Here is a 12349-nt window from a genome sequence, read left to right on the forward strand (position 1 = left end):
CATACCCTCAGCATAGTTTGAAGGCAGACGCTGCTGAAACTGCAAAATAAGTGTGATTAAAATAATTTGTAGTGAGCAACAGCAGACTATGCTTATACCATGTCAAAGCCATATAATCCTTATAATGGCTATTTTTCATATTTATCAATTCCCAGTATTATCATATGGGCATACATGCTTTCCCACCTATACCCAACCCCAAAACCTTCAAAATCATTACAGATGAAAACCTTTGCAATTATAATGCTACAGTGCAATCAGTTATATCCCCACTCTGCTCACCACCAACATGGGCTCCTAGTTGCCATGTGGCTGACAGTTGATCCAAAACAAGAATCCAACAGTTAGAGTTAGCTTTCCAGAGCCACTTCTGGCCATCAACTCTCTCCCAGAAGGAGACCTTTGATAAGGTTTCATGTGCAAGTGATCTACTCAGAAGGAGCTTCTGAGGGAAGTTTATAAGTGAGGGAGGGAGGCAGGACACAGAAGGAGAGAAAAGGACAAACCTGAGTGAAGAGTCAAGCAAAGTCTCAAACCCAAGAGCTTCATCTGGCCACACTGGAAAAGGATGCCATGTAAATTGCACTGCAAAGTTGACCTGCCCTGAAGCAATTGAGGTGGATTCTCATACTTTTCTCTTTTTGCTTCATTGGTAAACGGCTGCTGAAGACTCAAGGAAGGGAGGAGAGGCACACATTTGAATTCCCAGGGATGTCCAACATTTTTGTATAAAGGTAAAGAGGCTCCTGAAACCTCAGCATGAGCCTTCCAGAAAAAGTGCAACAGGTCTTGGCTGTTAGAAGCAATAGTGCACAAAGGAGGACAGGGTGATTTTTATGTGCACAAATAGCAAAGTAAAACAAAACAAAAAGTAAAAGAAAGAGGAGTGGAGTGCCACATTGTCCACTGTAAGTCATGATAGAGAAAAGTGCACAATTTTCTTAAAAGATGTAAGAGAGAACATGGGTCAGGGACTGATATATCATTTTTTGAGACAACGCTTAAAGATATAAAGATACACACCTCCAAAAATAGTCTATCTACATAATTAATATTTGTCTCAACTCTCCAACAAGATTTTTTTGTGTGTGAAACTGGATTAACTTGTTCTAAAATTTCTTAGAAAAAAATCCTAAAATGATTCCATTAACTGATTCTAAAGAAGGCGTGGTAAAATAACTAAGATTTTTTTTGTGGGGGTATAAAGAAACAAAGAATACATACCATGCATCAAGACAAAATTGTTTGTTAGAATAATTAAAACAGTATCACAGTGGCACAGAAATAAAGAAATATACTGATGGCAGAAAAAGACTCTTCATACCTATTTCAGAACTCAATACAAAACATAGATGGCGTCATCTCCAATCAATAGGGATAATGGGCTTTTCTGTAAAGGTTTGGTAACAAAAGAGTGCTATGTAAAACAAATTATTGTTCTACCATATGCCATCTTCTCAAATAAATTACCAACAAATTTAAGACCTAAACATGAATGACTGTTTTAAGGTTTTTCATTTCTCACGTGAGAAACCCAGGAGTCTTCATCAATATTTTTTTCTTTACCACACCTTCTAACCCCTTCCTTCCAATCTACAAAGCTGTGAATATCTCTCTGTCTTCACAGCCACACCTTAGCCATGGTCAGCATCATCTTTCCCTCAGTCCACTACAGTTTTCCGTCCTGTCTCTCAACTTTCACTTGTGTCTCTTACAATTTGTTCTCTCAAAGCAGTAGGAGTAACTTCTTAAAAGTGAATAAAATCAAGGGATTGCTCTATTTAGAACTTTCTAATGACTTCCAATCACACTTAAAATAAAATAAAACCTTTTCTCATTGCCTTCAAGGTCATAGATGTTATGCCCTGCCTGTTTAAAATCTTCTTATGTTATTTTCCCATTTAATCAGTATGTTCTAGACACAGTGCCTTTCTCAGTTCCATGAAGCATTTTCCTCATATCATGTCTTCGCATATTGCTCTTTTTTCTTCCCATAATGTTCCCCGATAATTGCATAGAATGGTACCCTTGGTTTTAGGTCTACATTGAAACAAGACCTTCTCATGAAAGCCTTCAATAAAGTTATTTTTTAAATGTAGATTCTCTGTCATTTTATTTCACAGAAAGTTGCTTAAAAATACTGGGTGCGGTGGCTCACACCTGAAATCCCAGCACTTCGGGAGGCTGAGGTGGGTAGATCATTTGAGTTCAGGAGTTCAAGAACAGCCTGGCCAATATGGTAAAACCCTGTCTCTACTAAAAATACAAAAATTAGCCAGGCTTGGTGGCACATACTTGTAGTCTCAGTTACTCAGGAGCCTGAGGCAGGAGAACTGCTTGAACCCAGGAAGCAGAGGTAGATCATGCCACTGCACTCCAGCATGGGCGATAGAGAGAAACTCTCTCTCTCTCTCTCCTTCACACACACACACACACACACACACACACACACACACACACAGAGAGAGAGAGAGGAAAGACCAAGAAAAAACATAAAATAAAAATATGCAAACACATGCCTACACATAAAAATATATATGAATAGATAGATATTCACACTGACACACACACTTATGTAAGTGGTTGACAAATTTGGGTGCAACACAATAATCTTTAGCGATTCTCAAAATACAGATTTCTAAATTCACTCCCCCAGAGATTCTGGTTCAGTTTGTCTGGGGTATAGCCTCAGTATTTACAACTCTAACAAGTTCCCAGTTCATGCTGACATTACTGGTCTGGGGACCATACTTTGAGAACCACTTATTTATTTAAGTTCTCAATATGTTACTGATGTATTTTCACTGTTTTCTTGTTTCTCTTTTCTGTTAGTGTTTCAGCTACCTGAGTCCAGGGCTATTATAGTTGCTTTTATATTGTAACCTTTTACCAATTTCTATGGGATCACATAGGTTGGTGTATTAGCCCATTTTCATGTTGCTGATAAAGACATGTCCAAGATTGGACAATTTACAATATAAAGCGGTTTAATGGGCTTACATTTCCACATGGTTGGAGAGGCCTCACAATCATGGTGGAAGGCAAGGAAGAACAAGTCGTGTCTTACATGGATGGCAGTAGGCAAAGAGAGAGAGCCTGTGCATGGGAACTCCTCGTGAGACTCATTTACTATCAAAAGAACAGCACAGGAAAGACCTGCCCCCATGATTCAGTTACCTCCTATTGAGTCCTTCTTACAACATGTGGGAATTCAAGATGAAGTTTGGGTGGGGACACAGCCAAACTATATCATTCTACCTCTGGCCCCTCCTAAATTTCGTGTCCTCACATTTCAAAACCAATCATGCCTTCCCAACAACCCCTCAAATTCTTAACTCATTTCAGCATTAATTCAAAAGTCCACAGCCCAACATCTCATCTGAGACGAGGCAAGTCCCTTCTGACTATGAGCCTGTAAAATCCAAAGCAAATTAGTTACTTCCTAGATACAATGGGGTATAGGCATTGGGTAAATACAACCATTCCAAATGGGAGAAATTAGCCATAATAAAGGGGCTCCAGGCCCCATGCAAGTCCAAAAACCAATGGGGCATTCAAATGTTAAAACTCCAAAATCGTGCCAGGCGCGGTGGCTCAAGCCTGTAATCCCAGGACTTTGGGAGGCCAAGACAGGCGGATCACGAGGTCAGGAGATCGAGACCATCCTGGCTAACACGGTGAAACCCTGTCTCTACTAAAAATACAAAAAACTAGCCAGGCGAGGTGGCGGGCACCTGTAGTCCCAGCTACTCAGGAGGCTGAGGCAGGAGAATGGTGTAAACCTGGGAGGCGGAGCTTGCAGCGAGCTGAGATCCAGCCACTGCACTCCAGCCCGGGCGACAGAACCAGACTCCGTCTCAAAAAAAAAAAAAAAAAACTCCAAAATCATCTCCTTTGACTCTGTGTTTGGCATCTGGGTCATGCTGATGCAAGAGGTGGTTCCCACGGTCTTGGGAAGCTCCACCTCTGTGGATTTGCAGGGGTGCAGCTTCCCTCCTGGATGCTGGTGTTGAGTGTCTGCAGCTTTTCCAGGCACAGGGTACTAGCTGTGGGGGGACCTACCATTCTGGGGTCTGGAGGATGGTGGACCTCTTCTCACAGCTCCACTAGGTCTGTGTCCCAGTAAGGACTCTGTGTGGGGACTCCCACCCAACATTTCCCTTCTGCATTGTCCTAGCAGAGGTTCTTCATGAGTTCTTGTCCCTGCAGCAAACTTCTGCTTGGACATCCAGGCATCGCCATACATCCTCTGAAACCTGTGCAGAGGTTCCCAAACCTCAATCCTTGATTTATGTGTACCTGCAGGCTCAACACCACGTGGCAGCTGCCAATACTTGGGGCTTGCACCCTCTGAAGCTATGGACCTAGCTGTACTTTGGGCCCCTTTAGTGATGACTGGAGAGGCTGGGATGCAGGGCACCAAGCCCCTAGACTGTACATAGCAGAGGGACCCTGGCCCCAGCCGACAAAACCATTTTTTCCTCCTAGGCCTCTGGGTCTGTGATAGGAGGGCCTGCCACAAAGGTCTCTGACATGCCCTGGAGACATTTTCCCATTATCTTGGTGGTAAACATTCAACTCCTCATTACTTTTGCAAATATCTGTAGCAGACTTGAATTTCTCCTCAGAAATGGGATTTTCTTCCCCATCTCATTGTCAGGCTGCAAATTTACCAAACTTTTATGATCTGTTTCCCTTTTAAAACTGAATGCCTTTAACAGCATCCAAGTCACCTCTGTAATGCTTTGCTGCTTAGAAATTTCTTCCTCCAGATATCCTCAATCATCTCTCTCAAGTTCAAAGTTTCACAAATTTCCAGGGCAAGGGCAAAATGCTGACAGTCTCATTGCTAAAACATAGCCAGAGTCACCTTTGGTCCAGTTGGTCTTTTTCATCTGAGACCACTTCAACCTGTATTTCATTATCCATATCATTATCAGTATTTTGGCACAAGCCATTCAACAAGTCTCTAGAAAGTTCTTCTGAGCCCTCCAAACTGTTCCAACTTCTGCTTGTAACCCAGTTCCAAAGTGGCTTCCACATTTCCAGGTATATTTTCATCGGCACCCTAATCCTACTACCAATTTATTATATTAGTCCATTTTACACTGCTGATAAAGACATATCTAAGACTAGGCAATTTACAAAAGAAAGAGATTTAATGAACTTATATTCCCACATGGCTGGAGAGGCCTCACAATCATGGTGGAAGGCAAGGAGGAGCAAGTCACATCTTACATGGATAGCAAAAGGCAAAGAGAGAGAGCTTGTACAGGGGAACTACTCTTTTAAAAACCATCAGGTCTCAGCCAGGCCTGGTGGCCCACACCTGTAATCCCAGCACTTTGGGAGGCTGAGGTGGGCAGATCACCCAAGGTCAGGAGTTCAAGATCAGACTGACCAACATCGTGACAACTCATCTCTACCAAAAATACAAAAATTAGCTGACTGTGGTGCCAGGTGCCTGTAATCCCAACTACTTGGAGGCTAAGGCAGGAGAATCATTTAAATCTGGGAGGCAGAGTTTGCATTGAGCTGCGATTGCTTTACTGCACTCTAGCCTGGGTGACAGAGCAAGATACCATCTCCAAAAACAAACAAACAGACAAGCAAACAAACAAAGAAAAAAACAATCAAATCTCGTGAGACTTATTCATGATCACAAGAACAGCATGGGATAGACCGGCTCCCATGATTTAATTAGCTCCCACTGAGTCCCTCCCACAAAACATTGGAATTCAAGATGAGATTTGGGTGACAACTCAGCCAAACCGTATCAGTGGGTACGTAATAAGTTTGGTGGCTATCAGGAAAGATAACTCAGAGTTTGCATTTAATGTTTTATGCCACTGATGACCTTGGTGAGACAAATTCAGTGGCATGAGTGGCAGAAACCAGAGTACATAGTTGGGGAAATGAGTCAAAAGAGAAGACTTAGTCACAATAGTACCATTGTTTAAAGACATTTACCTGCAAAAAAAGAGAGAGGGGTTGCTGGATAATTTAATAAAAATAAAGCAAAGGTGTTCTTTTGCTATTTTTATTTGTTTAGATTAGGTCAGATAACTTCCATGAATATGAAAGTTCTTGGTTTGAGTGTAACGGAATTGAATATTATTGGAGTTTTAGCATTCACAGAATTGAGAGGGTAAAAGATTGAATACATCATACCTGCAAAAAATACCTCCAATTATGGCAAGATTTAAGGTGGAAGGAAAATCTGTGAATGAGAATGATAGGGAATAATTGCCAGATGGTAGATGCTAACAAGCAGCTGGTTGTATTGTTGTATGACTGATTGGTTTAACTTAAGATAACAGAAGTTTCCTCGTGGTCTTTTGATTTTAATTTTGTTTGCATGAATGTTGAATATTCTGAGAAGGACATTGGTGAATGAGGATGTTTTGCTTCTGTTACTGGGTTCAAGGGGATGGGAGATTACAGTCAGGAAAGTGTTGGCTGAGAAACGGAATTCAGGAAAGAAATGAGGCTCAAGTAAAACAAGGGGGTAGAAGGAGAATGTTGATGTTTGATGTAAAAGTCCTTCAGCTTCCTTGGTAATATCTGAGTTGAGATTCTGAAGTTCTTAAAACTTCAGATACCTTCATAGTGGCAGGAAATTTTTTATTGTCTTAAAAGCATTTTTAGAGGACCTCTTTAAAAATTACAGCATTCCGTATGAAGCTATGGTTTCAGACATTCATTCTCAGTATCAAGTAACTAACATGCTTAAGATCAATAATCTATACTTCATTAAGATGCCTTATGCTTGTGAATATTGGCCTCCAACAAAATAGGGTTATAATCTAATAACATCCTTGAGGGGAGTCCATAAATTTTATCTTTGAAATATTTCTGAAAGTTCTACTGTCTAATCAAGATTGTGACGACACCATTCTGCCCTCTATGTCCTTTAATACACACACACACACAGACACACACACACACACACAGAGAGAGAGAAAGAGAGAGAGACAGAGAGAGAGACAGAGAGAGATACAGTGAGAGAGAGAGAGAGAGAGAGAGAGAGGGAGGGAGAGAGAGAAACTGCCTAACAGAATATCTTGAACAACAGTGATCATTAAATATTTGAATAGCTTTATATATTGTAGTGGCCACTTTCTTTCCTAACGCATTCCAAATATTTGAATTATAGCAACAGTAACAGGTTTGATGTTCTCCGTTGTACTTCTGGATTTTTGAATAAACCATGTCTTCATTCATTTTTTAAGAACACAATTTATCCCTGAAAATTATTCTTGTTACATTCTCTATTTTATAAATTTCTCCTGCAAAAAGGAACTCTAAATGTGTGTGTGTCCTGCGATGTGATACTGCCTTCTCTAGTCTTTGCCTTTTTTTAAAATCAGTGAGTTTTATGATAGTTATAATGATGGCCAAGATAATACATTTTAGAGTTAGATAAGTTCCCAGGTCTGACATTTGTTATCTATGGGATTTGTTCAATTTTTGTGACCACATTGAACTTTAGTTTCCTTATCTATCAAACAGAGATTACAATACGCACCGCGTTTTCAAGGGTTAAATGTAATGACCGAAAAAGAGCCTAGAATTGCACATGAAACAGACTACTCAATAAAAGCCATTATAAGTTATGTTAAACATATTTTTTTATTTTAATCAAAAGCTATAATTTGCTTAAATATGGCTTTGGTTTCCAGTATTTGCTTGTTAATCATCAAGTCAAAATATTGAATACAATACCTATTTTGTTATATCTACTGGTAGATCTAGTTGCTTGCACAATTTACAAGAGTCCTTTATAGGAAAAGCTCTGTAAGTTCTGTCAGAGTTAATAGGCTCTATTTCTACACCACAATCATAATGATGTTATGAAACACATATTGCAAAAGAGAAGGTATGTGCAGCAGTCATTAATTAAAATGCTGGCTAAAATAATTTAAACCGTGAAAAGGCAATTGTCTGCAATATGAACATATATTATGGTGTGTATATATATATATATATATATATATGCAACAATTTCAATATATATATGGTGTATATATACGCACAACAATTTCAAACAATGGTTAACATCCTAAGTCAAAGAACTTTGGATTTTGGTTTTGCAAATGTTCTTAGAAGCTGATGTCTTTCACTTCCAGTTTCCATATCAGTGAAATATTTATGACTGTTAGTTTGGTCCAAAAAGTAGACCTTGAAACTCTCTACTATGGGAGAAACCTCTTTACAGTAAACTCATCTTTAAATTATGATGATGGATCTAAATTTTAAAAATAACATATATGCTAATTATGATTATAAATTATAAAGCTTATTTAAGAAGATTTTGAAATCCAAAATAAAATAAATTATATATTTTTTACTATCCAATAAAAATAGTTGGTAATATTTAAATGTATGCCCTGTATACATTTTTTATTTATCAGTATACTCAGTAAAATCAAATAATCTGCACATTGAATTTTCTACTCAGCTAGCATGATTTCATTGCAATTCATTATATTATTTTCTTTATTTTTATTTTGTTTATGATTCATAAGGATGAAGCTTAACAATATTAACCTGTACTTGTTAAATTATCAAAGTTAGAAAATAATAGTTTATTTTAAACATTCACATATTAAATGAGAAATGTATTACACATTGATTTTGCTTTCAATATATCCTCTCCGATTAAATTCTAGATTTATATTTAAGTTATTGGTAGATTAAATTTATAAGTAACATTAGATTTTTTCTATTTAAGAATAAATTGGATTTGTACAAGGTTAATAACCAAATTAACACTTAGGTTGATTTCGTTGTTTTTTTAAATTGGAAATTATTCAAAATACTCCTTTGAAAATATTTTTATATCATAAATTTTTTACTCAAATCCTTTAACCCATAAAATATTATCCTTAGAAAAGAATTCAAAACACTAATTAATTGAAATGACATAATTGATTATTTCAGCCTACATGTTTTGCGAGGTCTGCCCTTATATTGGATTCTATCTTCAGAATCTTTTTCACCTCTTCAAAAGGACACACATCATTCCCTAAAACTAACCTTGTTTTAACCCCCTACATGTTATGAGGTCACCTATATTAACTTCCTAAGGTACTTTAATCAACTTTCTAAAAGACAGATAGTATTTCCAGACTCAACATGATCAGATGCAGGCGACACTCCCCATACCAACTACCTTACTCTCCAATCACATCCTTATACACAGACATCAATTGTTGCCCATCTATTTTTCATGAATTTAAGTACAACTAATTTGAATATTGAGATATGGTGAGGAATGAGAATAGAAATGAAAAGATAGACATTCGGCATGCTGCCTCAAGGTCATCTTTAGGGTATGCAGGTCCTTTGACAAAAGCTTTTCTGCTTTCCCTCTCTGCATAAAAATTGATTAAATGTGCATTATAAAATTTGTGAGTTACTGTGAATATATAGTGACTTAATGATGAATATTTAGAGTAATGTGTACTGAAGAGGAACTTAAAAATTTGTTTATTTTCTAATCAGTGCATGTGATGTAGATTTGGAAGCCGAAAAGTCAACCCTTCCTTTTCAGGTTCAGAAACCATCTCTTCATATTCTTTATTTAAAATGTGCCATTTCCAGCTAATTTAATATGTTCCACTATGAGAAAAAGATAGCAAAGCTGTTATTACTCATAATGCCATAGCTCTATAATGTATTAAAGCAAAATAGATCTTCTCTTCAGTTCTTCAGTATCATATATTTAATTCTGGTTCTGCAATTAATTGCAAGACTGCATCATCAATCATGCCAAAAGTGAATACTGGCTTTGAGTGACTTTCTCAAAGATTGTTATTTGCTTCATTGATGATGATCATCAACCCAAGTGTTATTCACTGTTTGGAGAAAACTTTGAACAACTGCTTATTTTCTTGTTAAATTTACCAGTCAGAATTGTGTAGTATAAATGTAGAATAACACATTTTCCAACTAAGCTATCTTGTGACGTCTTTAAGCCAGAATGAATGCATGGTAGAATATGATTTCCTTTGATGTTGCCTGCACACCTGACTTCTATGAACCGTCAGCAGGGAAGGAATGGCAAAGGTTGTGCTGGTGGAGAGGGAAACATTCCCACAAGCCTGTAAGAGGTCAGTCTGCTGTTTGTTACAAATTTACACTGAACTGGGAAAGCTGGACATCACCATATTGATTGAATGCAAAAGAGAATACTGATAGGAAGGGCCTGCTGGCATTATGAAACAATGGTCTCAAGACTCTTGAAAAACATAGATGTGGCCATCCCTGAGGACTGCTTAACATGTGGCAGAGAGCCTACTGGGAGCAGGGGGGTGGGTAACCCTGAGTGCCAGAAGTGGGAGCAGATAGAGAACACCTGCTGTAATGAAGCAGCTTGACTTCAAACTGCATTTTAAAACTTTGTTTTTGTTCCTTCTTTCTCCCCAATTTCAAGACATAACTTCAAGAAAAGCTGCATATGTGTTTTCTTTCATCTTGAAATGCAGCCTCAAAATGGACTATGAGCTTTCACTCCCTTTCTTTTCCCGTTCTATGCACACCTATTTACCTACGTGCTTGTTAAGGACACACCATGCTCACTTCTCTGATCGTATATTTTCTTAGAAGCTTCAGGGGTTGGCTCCTGGTATAGACCAGACACCTCCAGCTGCAACGGTGCTAGTCCCATCACTAAATGAAACAATAATTGAAGACAAGCCATCAGAGTGTGTGTCACATCACCTGACACATCCTAGCCCCCCTGCCTCGTCTGAATTTCAAACCCTCTCTTTTGAAACTCTTGTGTTTCCTCCACAAATTGAAGAGTGGAAATTTTTGATAAGAATTGCACCCACTCCTCCCTCTGTTGGCATGGATAATAAAATTTCATTCTCTTTTTGATCACACCTCACTCTTGTCATCTTGGTTTCTTTTCATAAGTGGCAAGCATGCAGACCCTTTTGCTGGTTACACCTCTACCACTTTTGGAGGATAAAGACCATAGGTGGTATCATGGTTAGAACACATATCTAGCTCACGTCCAAGCACCAGTAGTGTAGCTTCAGTTGTCTAGGATCCTGAACTCAGCCCACACTCACTTCAAGGAGCATGTCAGCATTAATCTGAAGACCCAACCTCAGCTATCTTACAAAAGCGTTACCTCACTAGGATAATTCAGGTGCAAGTTCTGCACCTCTTTGGGGGCATCTGGTCAATCTCACATATAGGATAGGGGGTCGGGGCACACGTGAAACAGGAGAAAGAGTAATACAGACCTAGCCAGGTCCCAATATGTTCTAAGCACTGGAGCAGGACCTTCCTGCAGGAAATCACTCTAAAGTGGAAAGATGGCAGACCCTGAGCCACAGGATTCAGAGTAAAGGTCTAGACTGCCCAGGTCTAAGGTGGTGCTATTCTGCGTTCTTAAAAAAAAAAAAAAAATGAAAAAAATGACAAGGATTTCTGGTTCCTTTAGAGATATAGAAACAATGTATTTCTGAATTATTTTTTTTTTTTTTGGAAATAGCAAAAAGACTAATAATAATAATAACAAGAAGACATTAAGAACTCTACAAGCTGGTTTTCAGGAAACGCAGACATGGAGAAAACTCAAAAAGTTCAAATTATGTGTAAGTGCTTGCAAAGCCAGATCCAGGAAGAAAGATTAAATATAAAAATTGGATAATGCTATAGGAAATTATCAGCAGAGTCAATAAAATCTTTCAGGAGCAGATCTCATAAGCCTCTAACCAAAATTTATTTTCAGAAGGAAAGAGTCCTGCCCAAAGAGAGAGAGAGAGAGAGAGAGAGAAAGAGAGATGAGCAGGTCCAAGGTAGAACTAGACTCTAGTGCTGGGGAAAATGGTAAGATAAAGCCAATTGGAATAATGAGGAGCTGTGGACTGAGTAGAGGCTGATCACTTGACTTACTCATACATTTATTTGAATATTCTAAAATGATTAATACATGACGTTTCCTACTCAATAAAAATTGTGTCAAAGAAGAAAAAAAAAAATTAGAAACCTTAGCACTCTGAAAACCTGTCTAGAAGAAAAACAGTGGACAGTAAGGTAAAATGCATACCACATACTAAATAAATGGTTTAGCCTGAAAATTAATAGTGATGATATTTGTATAAATAACCTCAAGGATGTGACATGCAGATCCAAGAAGAATGGGGGAAGAAAGAAAATTGATCTTAAGCACTCCTGCCTTGCCCAAGTACATGTCTGTGTTTGTTTATGTCCTAACATGGCCCATGGGAAATTTTATTGCTTTATATTAGGAAATCTCACTCTCTTTCTCTCTCTCTCTCTCAACACACACACACACACACACACACACACACACACACACACACACACA

The sequence above is a fragment of the Piliocolobus tephrosceles genome, chromosome 3 (genome assembly GCF_002776525.5).
Source record: "Piliocolobus tephrosceles isolate RC106 chromosome 3, ASM277652v3, whole genome shotgun sequence".
NCBI lineage: Eukaryota > Metazoa > Chordata > Mammalia > Primates > Cercopithecidae > Piliocolobus > Piliocolobus tephrosceles.